The sequence below is a fragment of the Balaenoptera physalus genome (assembly GCF_965194825.1).
Source record: "Balaenoptera physalus genome assembly, chromosome: 20".
Taxonomy (NCBI): domain Eukaryota; kingdom Metazoa; phylum Chordata; class Mammalia; order Artiodactyla; family Balaenopteridae; genus Balaenoptera; species Balaenoptera physalus.
Window position 1 is genome coordinate 58850461 of NC_138901.1, and position 11871 is coordinate 58862331.

The following is an 11871-nucleotide window of genomic DNA, read 5'->3' on the forward strand; positions in this document are numbered from 1 at the left end:
GAGATGGGGCAGCTGCGGCTGCTGTCCTAAGTCTGCAGATGATTCAGAAGATTGATGGGCCCGTGTGGTTGGGAGCTTGGAGCAACATGATTGAAGCAGGGAAGAATGCTTTGAGAGGGACAGGAGAAGACGGGCGTTCCAAGGAAAGGAGTTTATAAACAGCAGGCATGACCCAGGGCTTTGCCAGGGTATTTGAGGACAGGAACGAAGAAAAACGCATGTATCTGAACAATGCCATGGAGAAGGAGGCAAGCAAACTAGTCCACCAGGTGCATGTGGATGTGGAAGGTAAAAATCAAAGATCACCAGGAGGTCACCAGCGGGAGGAAGTAGAGAACAAATGGCTCCATAATAATAGAGAACTTGGAAGAAAGGTGGCCAATTTGTGGTGTGGTAGTTGATTAATATTTAAGCCATAACTTTTAAATTGAAGGATAACACTGAATTTTCATTTAAAGTCATGCTTTTAGAGAGAAATGACCCAAATAAACAAAATAAGAAAGAGGAGAAATAACGACCAATACGGCAGAAATACCAAAAAAAAAAAAAAAAAAAAAAGAGAATACTATGAACAATTATATGCCAACAAATTGGACAACCTAGAAATGGGTAAGTTTCTAGAAACATACAGGTTGCCAAAACCGAATCAAGGAGAAATTGAACAGACCAACCACCAGAAGTGAAATAGAATCTGTAATTTAAAAAACTCCCTGCAAACAAAAGTCTAGGACTGTATGGCTTCACTGGAGAATTCTACCAAACATACAAGGAAGAACTTATATCGATCCTTCTCAAACTCTTCCAGAAGGCTGAAGAGGAGGGAACACTCCCAAAGTCATTTTATGAAGCCACCATCACCCTGATACAAAACCAGACAAAGACACTACCAAAAAAGAAAATTACAGGACAATTCTTTGATGAAATTAGACGCAAAAATCCTCAACAAAATATTAGCAAACTGAATCCAACAACACATAGAAGTGATCACGCACCATGATAAAGTTGGATTCATCCTAGGGTCACAAGGATGGCTCAATATACACAAATCAATGTGATACACCATGTCAACCAAAAAAAAAAAAAAAAGACAAAAGCCATCTGATCATCTCAATAGATGCAGAAAAAGCATTTGATAAAATTCAACATCCATTCATGATAAAAACTCTCACCAAAGTGGTTATAGAGGGAACAAATCTCAACATAATAAAAACTATTTATGACAAACCCACAGCCGATACTGTGGGTATCTAACAGAATACCCATCAAACAGAAGTAATACTCAATAGTGAAAAGCTGAAAGCCTTCCTGCTAAAATCTGGAACAAGACAAGGATGCCCACTCTGACCACTTCTATTTAACATAGTATTGGAAGTCCTAGCTACAGCAATTAGACAAGAAAAAGAAATAAAAGGTATCCAAATTGGAAGGGAAGAGGTAAAACATAGAGATGACATGGTAACTCTATATAGAAAACCCTAAAGACTCCACACAAAACTATCAGAACTGATAAACGAATTCAGCAAGGTAGCAGAATACAAGATTAACATACAGAAATCTGTTGCATTTCTTTACACTAACAATGAAATATCAGAAAGAGAACGTGAAAAAACAATCGCTTCTAAAATTTCATCCAAAAAAAAAAATACCTGGGAATAAACCTGACCAAGGAGGTTAAAGACTTATATGCTGAAAACTATATAAAACATTAATAAAGGAAACTGAAGATGATTCAAAGAAATGGAAAGCTATCCCATGCTCTTGGATTGGAAGAATTAATATTGTTAAAATGGCCATACTACCCAAAGCAATCTATGGATTTATTGTGATCCCTATCAAATTACCCATGACATTTTTCACAGAACTAGAACAAATAATCCTAATTTATATGGAACCACAAAAGATCCAGAATTGCCAAGGAAATCCTGAGGGAAAAAAAACAAAGCTGGAGGCATAACCCTCCCAGACTTCAGACAATACTACAAAGCTACAGTAATCAAAACAGTGTGATACTGGCACAAAAACAGACATTTGGATCAATAGAATAGAACAGAGAGCCCAGAAATAAACCCACATACCTAGAGTCGATTAATCTTCGACAAAGGAGGCAAGAATACGTAATGGAGAAAAGACAGTCTCTTCAGCAAGTGATGCTGGGAAAGCTTGACAGCCACATATAAATCAATGAAGTTAGAACACTGCCTCACACCATATACAAAAATAAACTCAGAATGGCTTAAAGACTTAAATATAAGACATGACACCATAAAATTCCTAGAAAAGAACATAGGCAAAACATTCTGACATAAACTGTAGCAATGTTTTCTTAGGTCAGTCTCCCAAGGCAAAAGAAATAAAAGCAAAAATAAACAAATGGGACCTAATCAAACTTACAAGCTTTTGCACAGCAAAGGAAACCATAAATAGAAATACAACCTACAGAATGGGAGAAAATATTTGCAAACAATGCAACTGACAAGAGCTTAATGTCCAAAATATACAAACAGCTCATACAGCTCAATATCAAGAAAACAAACAACTGGGGACTTCCTTGGGGGGCAGTGGTTAAGAATCTGCCTGCCGGGGCTTCCCTGGTGGCACAGTGGTTGAGAGTCTGCCTGCCAGTGCAGGGGACACGGGTTCGAGCCCTGGTCTGGGAAGATCCCACATGCCGCGGAGCGGCTGGGCCCGTGAGCCACAACTGCTGAGCCTGCGTGTCTGGAGCCTGTGCTCCGCAGCAGGAGAGGCCGCAATGGTGGGAGGCCCGCGCACCGTGATGAGGAGTGGTCCCCGCTTGCCGCAACTAGAGAAAGCCCTCACACAGAAACGAAGACCCAACACAGCAATCAATCAATCAATAAATAAAAATAAGAACATGAATTTCTAAAAAAAAAATAAAAAAATAAAAATAAAAACATTAAAAAAAAAGAATCTGCCTGCCAGTGCAGGGGACAGGGGTTCGATCCCTGGTCCGGGAAGATCCCACATGCTGCGGACCAACTAAACCCATGCGCCACAACTACTGAGCCTGTGCTCTAGAGCCCGTGAGCCACAACTACTGAGCCCGTGTGCCACAACTACTGAGCCCACGTGCCTAGAGCCTGTGCTCCTCGATGAGAGAAGCCACCGCAATGAGAAGCCCGCGCAGCACAACGAAGAGCAGCCTCCACTCACTCCCTGCAACTCGAGAAAGCCTGCGTGCAGCAACGAAGACCCAACGCAGCCAAAAATAAAATACCAAACAAACAACCCACCCAATCAAAAAACAGGCAGAAAAGCTAAATAGACATTTCTCCAAAAAAGACACGAAGATGGCCAACAGGCACATGAAAAGATGCTCAACATCACTAACTATTAGAGAAATGCAAATCAGAACTACAATAAGGTATCACCTTGTACCAGTCAGAACCGCCATCATCAAAAAGTCTTCAAATAACAAATGCTGGAGAGGGTGTGGAGAAAAGAGAACCCTCTTACATTGTTGGTAGGAATGTAAATTGGTGCAGCCACTATGGAGAACAGTATGGAGGTTCCTTAAAAAACTAAAAATAGAGTTACCATACGATCCAGCAATCCCACTTCTGGACATATATCCAGAAAAGACAAAAACTCTAGTTCAAAAAGATACATGCACCCCAGTGTTCACAGCAGCACTATTTACAATAGCCAAGACGTGGAAGCAACCTAAGTGTCCATCAACAGATGAATGGATAAAGATGTGGTCTATATATGCACAATGGACCATTAGCCATAGAAAAGAATGAAATAATGCCATTTGCATCAAAATGGATGGACCTAGAGATTATCATACTAAGTGAAGTAAGTCAGATAAAGACAAATATATATCACTTATGTGTGGAATCTAAAAAAATGATAATACCAATGAACTTATTGACAAAACAGAAAAAGACTCACATACATAGAAAACAAACCTATGATTACTAAAAGGGAAGGGTGGGGAGGGATAAATTAGGCGTTTGGGATGAACAGATACACACCACTCTATATAAAATAGATAAACAACAAGGTCCTACAGTATAGTACAGGGAACTATATTCAATATCTTGTAATAACCTATAATGGAAAAGAATCTGAAAAAGTATATATATATATGTGTGTGTGTATATCTGAATCACTTTGCTATACATCTGAAACTAACACAATAAATCAACTATACCTCAATAAAAAAATAAATAAAGTTGTGCTTTTCAAATCTGGCTGTACCTTAGAATCACCCAAGGGGCTGTTTACAAAAATTTGCATAACCAACTGAAAGATATGACCTTCTATGGAAGAAAAGACTCCATTAGCAACAAATAAGATAAAATACTAAAGAATAAACTTAAGATATGTGCAAAACCTTAAAATAATACTGAAAGACAAAAACATAGGTTTTCCTTGCTATTGGATAGGATGATTTAACATCATAAAGATGCCAATTATACCCAGATTAATATATGAATTTAATGTAATCTCAATAAAAATACCAACTTTTTTTTTTCTGGAGCTAAATAGTTAATTCTAAATTTCATGCATGCACAATAAAGAAAACCCAGAAAAAAGGAAAGTCACAGGCAGGACATCCTACCAGATATTAAAACATACACAATAAAATCTACATAATGCAGGATGTTGTACTGTTGCATGAAGAGACAGACTCACCAAAGGAACATACTAGAAAGGCCAGGAAAAGGCCCAAATACATATGGAAATGTGATTAAAAATGAAGGGGGCATCTCAAGTCATCAGGGCAAAGATAGACTCTAATAAGTGGTAGAGTGACAACTGGATGGCCATTTGGAAAAAGATAAATTTGGATCCATGCCTCATACCACACACATACCAAACATTAAATAACAAATGTATCAGGCCCAAATGTAAAGAAATAAGTACTAAAAGAAAACATGGGTGAATTCCTTTCCAATCTGGGAGTGGGAGAGGCCAACTATGACTCAAAATTCAGAACTGTAAAAAAATTAAGACAACATCATAGTAATTAAAAGAACTTCATGGCAAAAAAAAAAAAAAAAGAGCAAAAGACAAAATGGCAAATTGGGAGAAAATATCTGTAATTTGCATCACAAAGGGCCAATGTCTTTAATATATAAATAATTCTTATACATTGAGAAGGATTTTTTTAAAAACCCTCAGATGGAAACAAGTGGCAAATAAACAAGCAGAAAACTCACACAAAAAGATACACAGGTGGTCTTTAAACATGTGAAAAAATGCTCATCATTATTTCATTATTTTAAGAGAAATGCATATTGAAACCGCACTTTCTTGCTAATTAGAATGGAACAAATCCAAATGCTGGACAAAACATTCTGTTGGCAAGCTGTGATGAAATACACACTCTCATACTTTTCTAGTGGGTTAAAAATTGCATAGCAACTGCTATGGAGGGGAATTTAGAAAAAAACTAACTAAACTAACTAAATATGCAATTTCCCTTTGACCCAGCAAAACCGCTTCTAGGAGTCAACCCCTAAGATGTAAGTCCACAAATACTAAAACGTTGTAAGTGCCAGGTTATTTATAGTGGCACTATCATAATAGCAAAAGATTGAAAGTAGCCCAAGTATTGAGCAGTAGAAAACCTATTGAATACATTATGCTCTACCCCCATGACAGAATATGTGGCTATATGGTGAGCCTGCCATGAAAAAGAATTAGAATGATCTCTAAAAGCTGAGATGGAGTCATTTCTAGGATATATTGCTTGTGAAAAAAGAAAGGCCCAGAACAGTGTATACAGAATGCTAACTTCCGTGTAAGAAAGAAGATATAAGAATATCTATACATATTTGCTCATTTTTGAAAAAAGAAACATAAGAAAGGTAAACCAGAAACTAAGCAAATGGGTCCCCATAGAGAGTGAATGCCTTCTTACATGGTTTTGACTTTTGAACCATGTAAATGGCTTATTCAAAAATAAATTTTAAGAAAAAGGAAGGAAAAAAGCAATTCCTAAAATTAAATTAAAAACACAAATAAACCTAATGCATATCAAATTAATAATATAACGACACTTAGAAAAGAGTTAATTCTTGTGAATTTTGAAAAGTAGCCTGTACATTCTTCATGAGGTGTATTCAAAGAGAAGAGAGAAGTACAAAGAAATTGGGAACCTTTCCCAGTAGGTTAATTATTAGTTGTAATCTGGATTAAAATGTGAAACAACTTATATATTTTTAGATAGTGCAAATAATAAATATATTCATCTTACAAGAACCAAGATTTTTACTCTAAGAGAAAAAAAAAAAGACACAAGTATAAAATAAAAGGTTAGAAAAACCTCATAATGTTAATTTGAACTGGACCTGTTTATCTGAATCAATTTGAGCATCTGAAAGAATGACTGTATTTAAATATCAACACATTGAATAAGAAATAATCTGTGAGTCCTAAGGTGAGACAGGGTCGGGGGGTGGGGCAGCGAGGAAGGCAAGCTCTTCCTCTTTATAGAAGAACGCCACTAATAAGTGTAGACAGAATGAGAAAATGAACATTATCATTTTGCCACCCCTGATATAATCGATGATCCAGGCAAGGATCATCAACGACGCTAAAACCACTGGGTGAAAGGGTTTTAGGGAGGAAGATATTCACTATTTTAACCAGGTGAGGAAACAGCACCACCAATAATGGACAGCCTACCATCCTAACAAGGATGATGCAGGATGCACTACACAACATTCCCTGGGAAATAGTCTTGCCAGAGGTTTAACCTGTGTCTATTCAAGCCTCTGTCCACAACCTCAGAAAGTAGAGAGAAGAACAAGTCAGTGACACCATGAAGAAGCCATCAGTCAAATCTAGAATGTAGGACATTCTGTAAGAAAACTGGCCTAGATAGTTCAAAATGAATCAATGTTATTTTTAAAAAATGTTTTAGGTGAAAAGAGATGACAAAGATAGAACCAAGTGGAACACACGAACCTTGGTTAGATCCTAGATTGGAAAAGAGAACAGAAGGGAGGGAAACAAGAAAGAACAAACCTGAAAAGGGGACAAATCAAGGACAGAATTACTGTTATTTTTCTTAGGTGTAAAAATGGAATTGTAGCTATGTAGAAAATTGACCTGATTTCTAGATGTTTCATACTGAAATATTTAGGGAGATAGCATCTTATACAATGAATTTCAAATGGTATAGCCAAAAAACAAAAAAAATGAAATGTATACACACAGATAAGCAAATACAGCAAAACGTAACAATAGGTGACCCTAGGGAAAGGGTAAATCTGTGTTCAGTAGGTTTGAAAATGTTCAAATAAAAAGCTGGGGGGAGAATGGAAAAAAAAAAAAAAGGTCCTAGTCCCGCCCCTGCCCCAGACCAATGGAATCTCTAGGTTTGGGTGCCATCCGTGAGGCTCCCCCATCTAGTGCACCTTGGATACTTATGTACACCCGCAGCTGAGAACTAACCATTCAGAGTTCCAGGGGGTGTGGGCAAAAAAAAAAAAAGAACGATAGAATTCTGTAGTGAAGAGATGGATTTGAAAGCGCACAGATACTCCCCAAGTAGTGACTGAAAAGGGCAGGAAGAGGACGCAGTTAGCAGGGCTGGGGTGGGGGTGTGTTGGGGGGGTGGTTCTGGAGGGAACGAGCATTAAGGAGAATCTCAGATAGCAGTGACTGAAGCTGAAGCCTCGGGGCCAGCGATGCTCAGACACTTCTCATAAATTAAAGTCATTGAACTAGATGAGGTTTCCTAACCCAAACCCCGTGAAGTCAGAATCTCTGGGGGCTAGACTTGGGTGTGTGGGCTTTCCAAAGGCTCTCCAGGTCATTTTGAGGAAGGCCCCTGATTAGGAACTACTGTTAGACCATCCCTTCAGTTCCTTCCGACCCTGACGCTATGCGACTCCACACTTAAGAGACCTTATTCCCAAATCTAAGAGGGCTGGGGCGTCCTCGCCCCTAACTGACCAGCCCCTTCCTTAGGAGGTAGACACCTTCCCTGAGGGAACCCAGAGGCCTTGGGGAAAAGCAGGTGGCAGGGTTGTCCCCAACATTGTGACTACTCTAACATGGGCAGGGGAGGGGGAGGGGAGGTACAGGGGGCAGAAAAAAGAACGCAAGCAGTTTCTGCCAAACATTCGAGCTGCCAGGGCCAGAAGTGGTGTCTGCCGCTCTCCGAGGGGGCAGGGGGTAAGAGGGAACAAGTCGGAAGGCCTTGACCTGAGACTTTGGCTCATCTTTTCCTTCCACAAGGCCTCAGTCTCCTCATCTGAGAAATGGGTCTCTCTGATCTCCTAGGTCCCCTTGGGTCCCTCCTTTCTCTGATTTTACCATTCTCATCAGGAGGACACACCAACATTCCCTAAAAAGGATGAACTGGGCTGCGATGTGTCACAATATTTATTCTACCCTCACAGTAATGTGGGTGGGAGGGATGTGGACGCCGGGCACACCCACTTTGTGGCAGCCCTTGGCCAATGCTGTTCGCCTGCAAGACTGCCCTTGTGAAGCAGGTACCGACTTCCCAGACTACAGGAGAAAGAAAAGATGTAATTGCCATTATTTCTCTTTAACAGATTTTATCTTCATTTACAAACCTCCAATTCCACCAAAGAGGAGAAAACTAAATTTGTCACTGCATAGTAACTGAGCAGCTTCCAAAATTTTTTAGTGTTGTTTGGTAAATAGTCAACTCAGGATTCTGCCTGTTGCCCCTTCTTCCTATATCCTCAAACCTGCCCTAGACTCAGGGAGGGGGACATCTTATGTTTCATCCTGGGGGGATGGGAGAGGGGCCTCTGGTCTACAACTGCCATCTGCCCACGGTGGTCTCAGCTGAGAAGTGGGCCTGTCCCCGCTCGTCCAGTCACCATGGCCTCCAGACTCCAGGTCGGTTAACACACTCTTTACCCGCCTCACCCAAAATAGAGGCCCCTGCGGATGTGCTCAGGCCTGTGCCAGGCAGTGGGAGCCAAGCAGTGAACCGAACGGACGCGAAACATAGACTGTGCAACTAACTGATGAATTCCATACCTTTGACCTTTGTGGTTGGTGCTAAAAGGGGAAATGCAGGGAGCTCAGGAAGGAGCCAGGCGAGGCACATCAGTGCCACCTTAGTTCACGCACCTGTAGGCTTCAATGCAAAACTCCAGTCCTTGCCTGCTTTCCACAAGAAACCCAGCCGCACTGAGTGTTCCACGGTTTGTGGGAATCTTACGAGGACGGGAGGGGAAGGGCAGGGCATCACCTTCCTCCATGTTACTCCCCCTCTGCTTCCAGATTCCCCTCACCACCCTCCAACCAGGGAGCCTAAGTTCCTCTTCTCTAGGCCGTGCCGAGGAGCTTTCTCAATGTCTCAGACCTGGACACAAGCCCATCTGGGGCCTAGGTCCCCTCAAGTAGGGTCAGTAAACGTTTCCTTACCAGAGTTTCAAGACGTCTCGCACCAGGTGCCTCGGCAAATAACACTCCCTCCATTCCATGGCACTCTCACCCCACGCACACCTGTCCCTTACGCTCCCTCCAGGTGGGGCTGTAAGGGCCACAGCCCTGCCCTCCGGCAGCAAATGTCAACTGTCCCCTGCCACGACCCTCCTGTCACCACGTCACTTGTGGGTAACCTCATCCGTTCCCGTACACCTGACGTCACCGCTCCCCGAGGTCCGCTGGTGCCAAGCACGCTCCTCGCGAAGGGTAAGGCGCCTCTCTTGCCTCACTACATTTCTCTTCCCAAAGCGCGAAAGCGCCATGGCTTTTCCCGTCACTGGGATGGGCTGGGGCTGGGGCTGCGGCTGGGGCTGCGGCTGGGGCTGGGGCTGGGGGCTCTGCCGAAAACCTGAGTCCAGAACAGGGATCATCCCTCAAGCAGAACAGTCAACTCTAGGAAAGCAAATTGTGGCTCTTCAGGAAACTGGGAATGACAGTGAGTAAAGAGTTACTTTAGAAATGATTTGGTAACCACAGCTTGTGGGGAAATGTTGCCTTCTCCAAGATTTTCTTCTGATTATAAAATTAATATTCATATAAAAATTTAAATTATAGGAAATATAAGATAAAGGCAAATCATAATCTCCCACTTAGAGCTAGCAGTCACTAATATTATATATTACTTCCAAGCATTTTATTATGCCTATTCATATTTGTCTTTTCAAAATAAAAAGGGGCGATTTTTACATATTCTTATTAAAGCAATACATGCTCACTGTAAAAACAAAATCCTATCATGCAGAAATGTAATTGTAATCAACTTTGTTTTTACTTGACAGGTTGTGGATATAATTCCATGTCAGGGACTTTAGATTTACATCATCATTTTTTATGGGGCCACACAATCCTGTTATGCAGAGGTACCGTAATTAATAAGTCCCATCTTTAAAAATATCATAGTGAGGAACTTCCTTGTTTCTTTGAACATTTATCCAATTATTTCCTTAGGATAAACTTCCAGAAATAGGATTACAGAATCTAATGCTTTTGGTACATATAACCATATTAATCTGAAGGATTATATCCATTTACTATCCCTCCTCCCCCTTGGTAAGGGCTTATTTCCCCACATCTTTGCCAACTCTAGGTCTCATCACTCGCTGGCGCCAGTTTTATAGGTGAACAAGGTAACTCACTCATGCTTTACTTTGCTTTTATTATGAATGAGGCTGAATCTCATCTTGTTGCTGCCCGTCATTTGTTGTTCCATAAATAGTCTTCGTGTCCTTCGTCCTTTTTCTCTTGAGAAGTTAATCTTTTTCTATTTTAAGAACTTTCATGTCTCAGAGATTTTAGTAATCTCTTCATGTATATTGCAAATGTTTTCCCCATTTGTTCCTCATCTCTGTGAGCCTCACAACAATCCCAGGGGGTTGGCAGAGCAGGTGGAATGATCCCCACTTAATTGATATGGAAACTGTGACTCAGTGAGGAATACTGGCCAATGTAAGAGGGGTGTGGGAGGACCATGGTTTCCTTGCTTTGAGTCTGATGCACCAAGCTGTCCTACTGTTCCAAGGGCCCTGACGGCATCCTTCAGGATTATGGGAGAAATAACATTTCCCCTATGCAAATTAAAATGTCTTGAATATTTGGGCCTCAGTTTGCTCTTCTGTAAAAAAACAAAACAAAACAAAACAAAAAACTGGAATTAAAAAAAAAAAATGATCCCTTATGTCCTCTTCAGCTCGACGATCTTCTGATTCTGTGATTTAAGGCACAGGAGAGACGTGCATTGTCTTTATCCTCCAAGCAAGTATGTGGGTGCGGGAGGCGGCTAGGCTGTCCGTTTCCATGTGTGAAGTGCAGGGTGAATGTCCACAACGGCATGATACCAAGAGCCCTTCCTCCCTAGACTTGCCCAGGCAGGAACCTGGAGCTTGATCCTGGGCATGTCTCTCCCCAGTCAAGTCAAACACACAAGGCAAGAGCGATAAACCCCAGCACCTCCACGTCTCGGGCTAGAGCAAGGTAGCTACTGTGTCTTCCCAGGATCCCCAGAGTTGTCACCGAGCAGGGCACACACCATGGGAGCCTGGTCACCGCTTCCTCCTCCTTCTTAGCAATGTATCTCAGGAAGGAACTGCTGTTTGATCAAAATCGATGTGGGGATAAACTATTTGTCTTCCTGATACTAGGAGATTCTTCCTAATAATGACTCTTTCTTATTACAAAATTAATATGTGTTTGTTTAGGCAGGTTTAGAAAATCAATCCTCAAAAATAAGAAAATAAAAATCATTCATGATGAGATTGGTTCAAGATGGTGGAGTAGAAGGACATGCTCTCACTACCTCTTGCGAGAGCACCATTATCAAAACTAACTGCTGAACAATCATCAACAGGAAGACACTGGAACTCACCAAAAAAGATACCCCACATACAAAGACAAAGGAGAAGCCACAATGAGACGGTAGGAGGG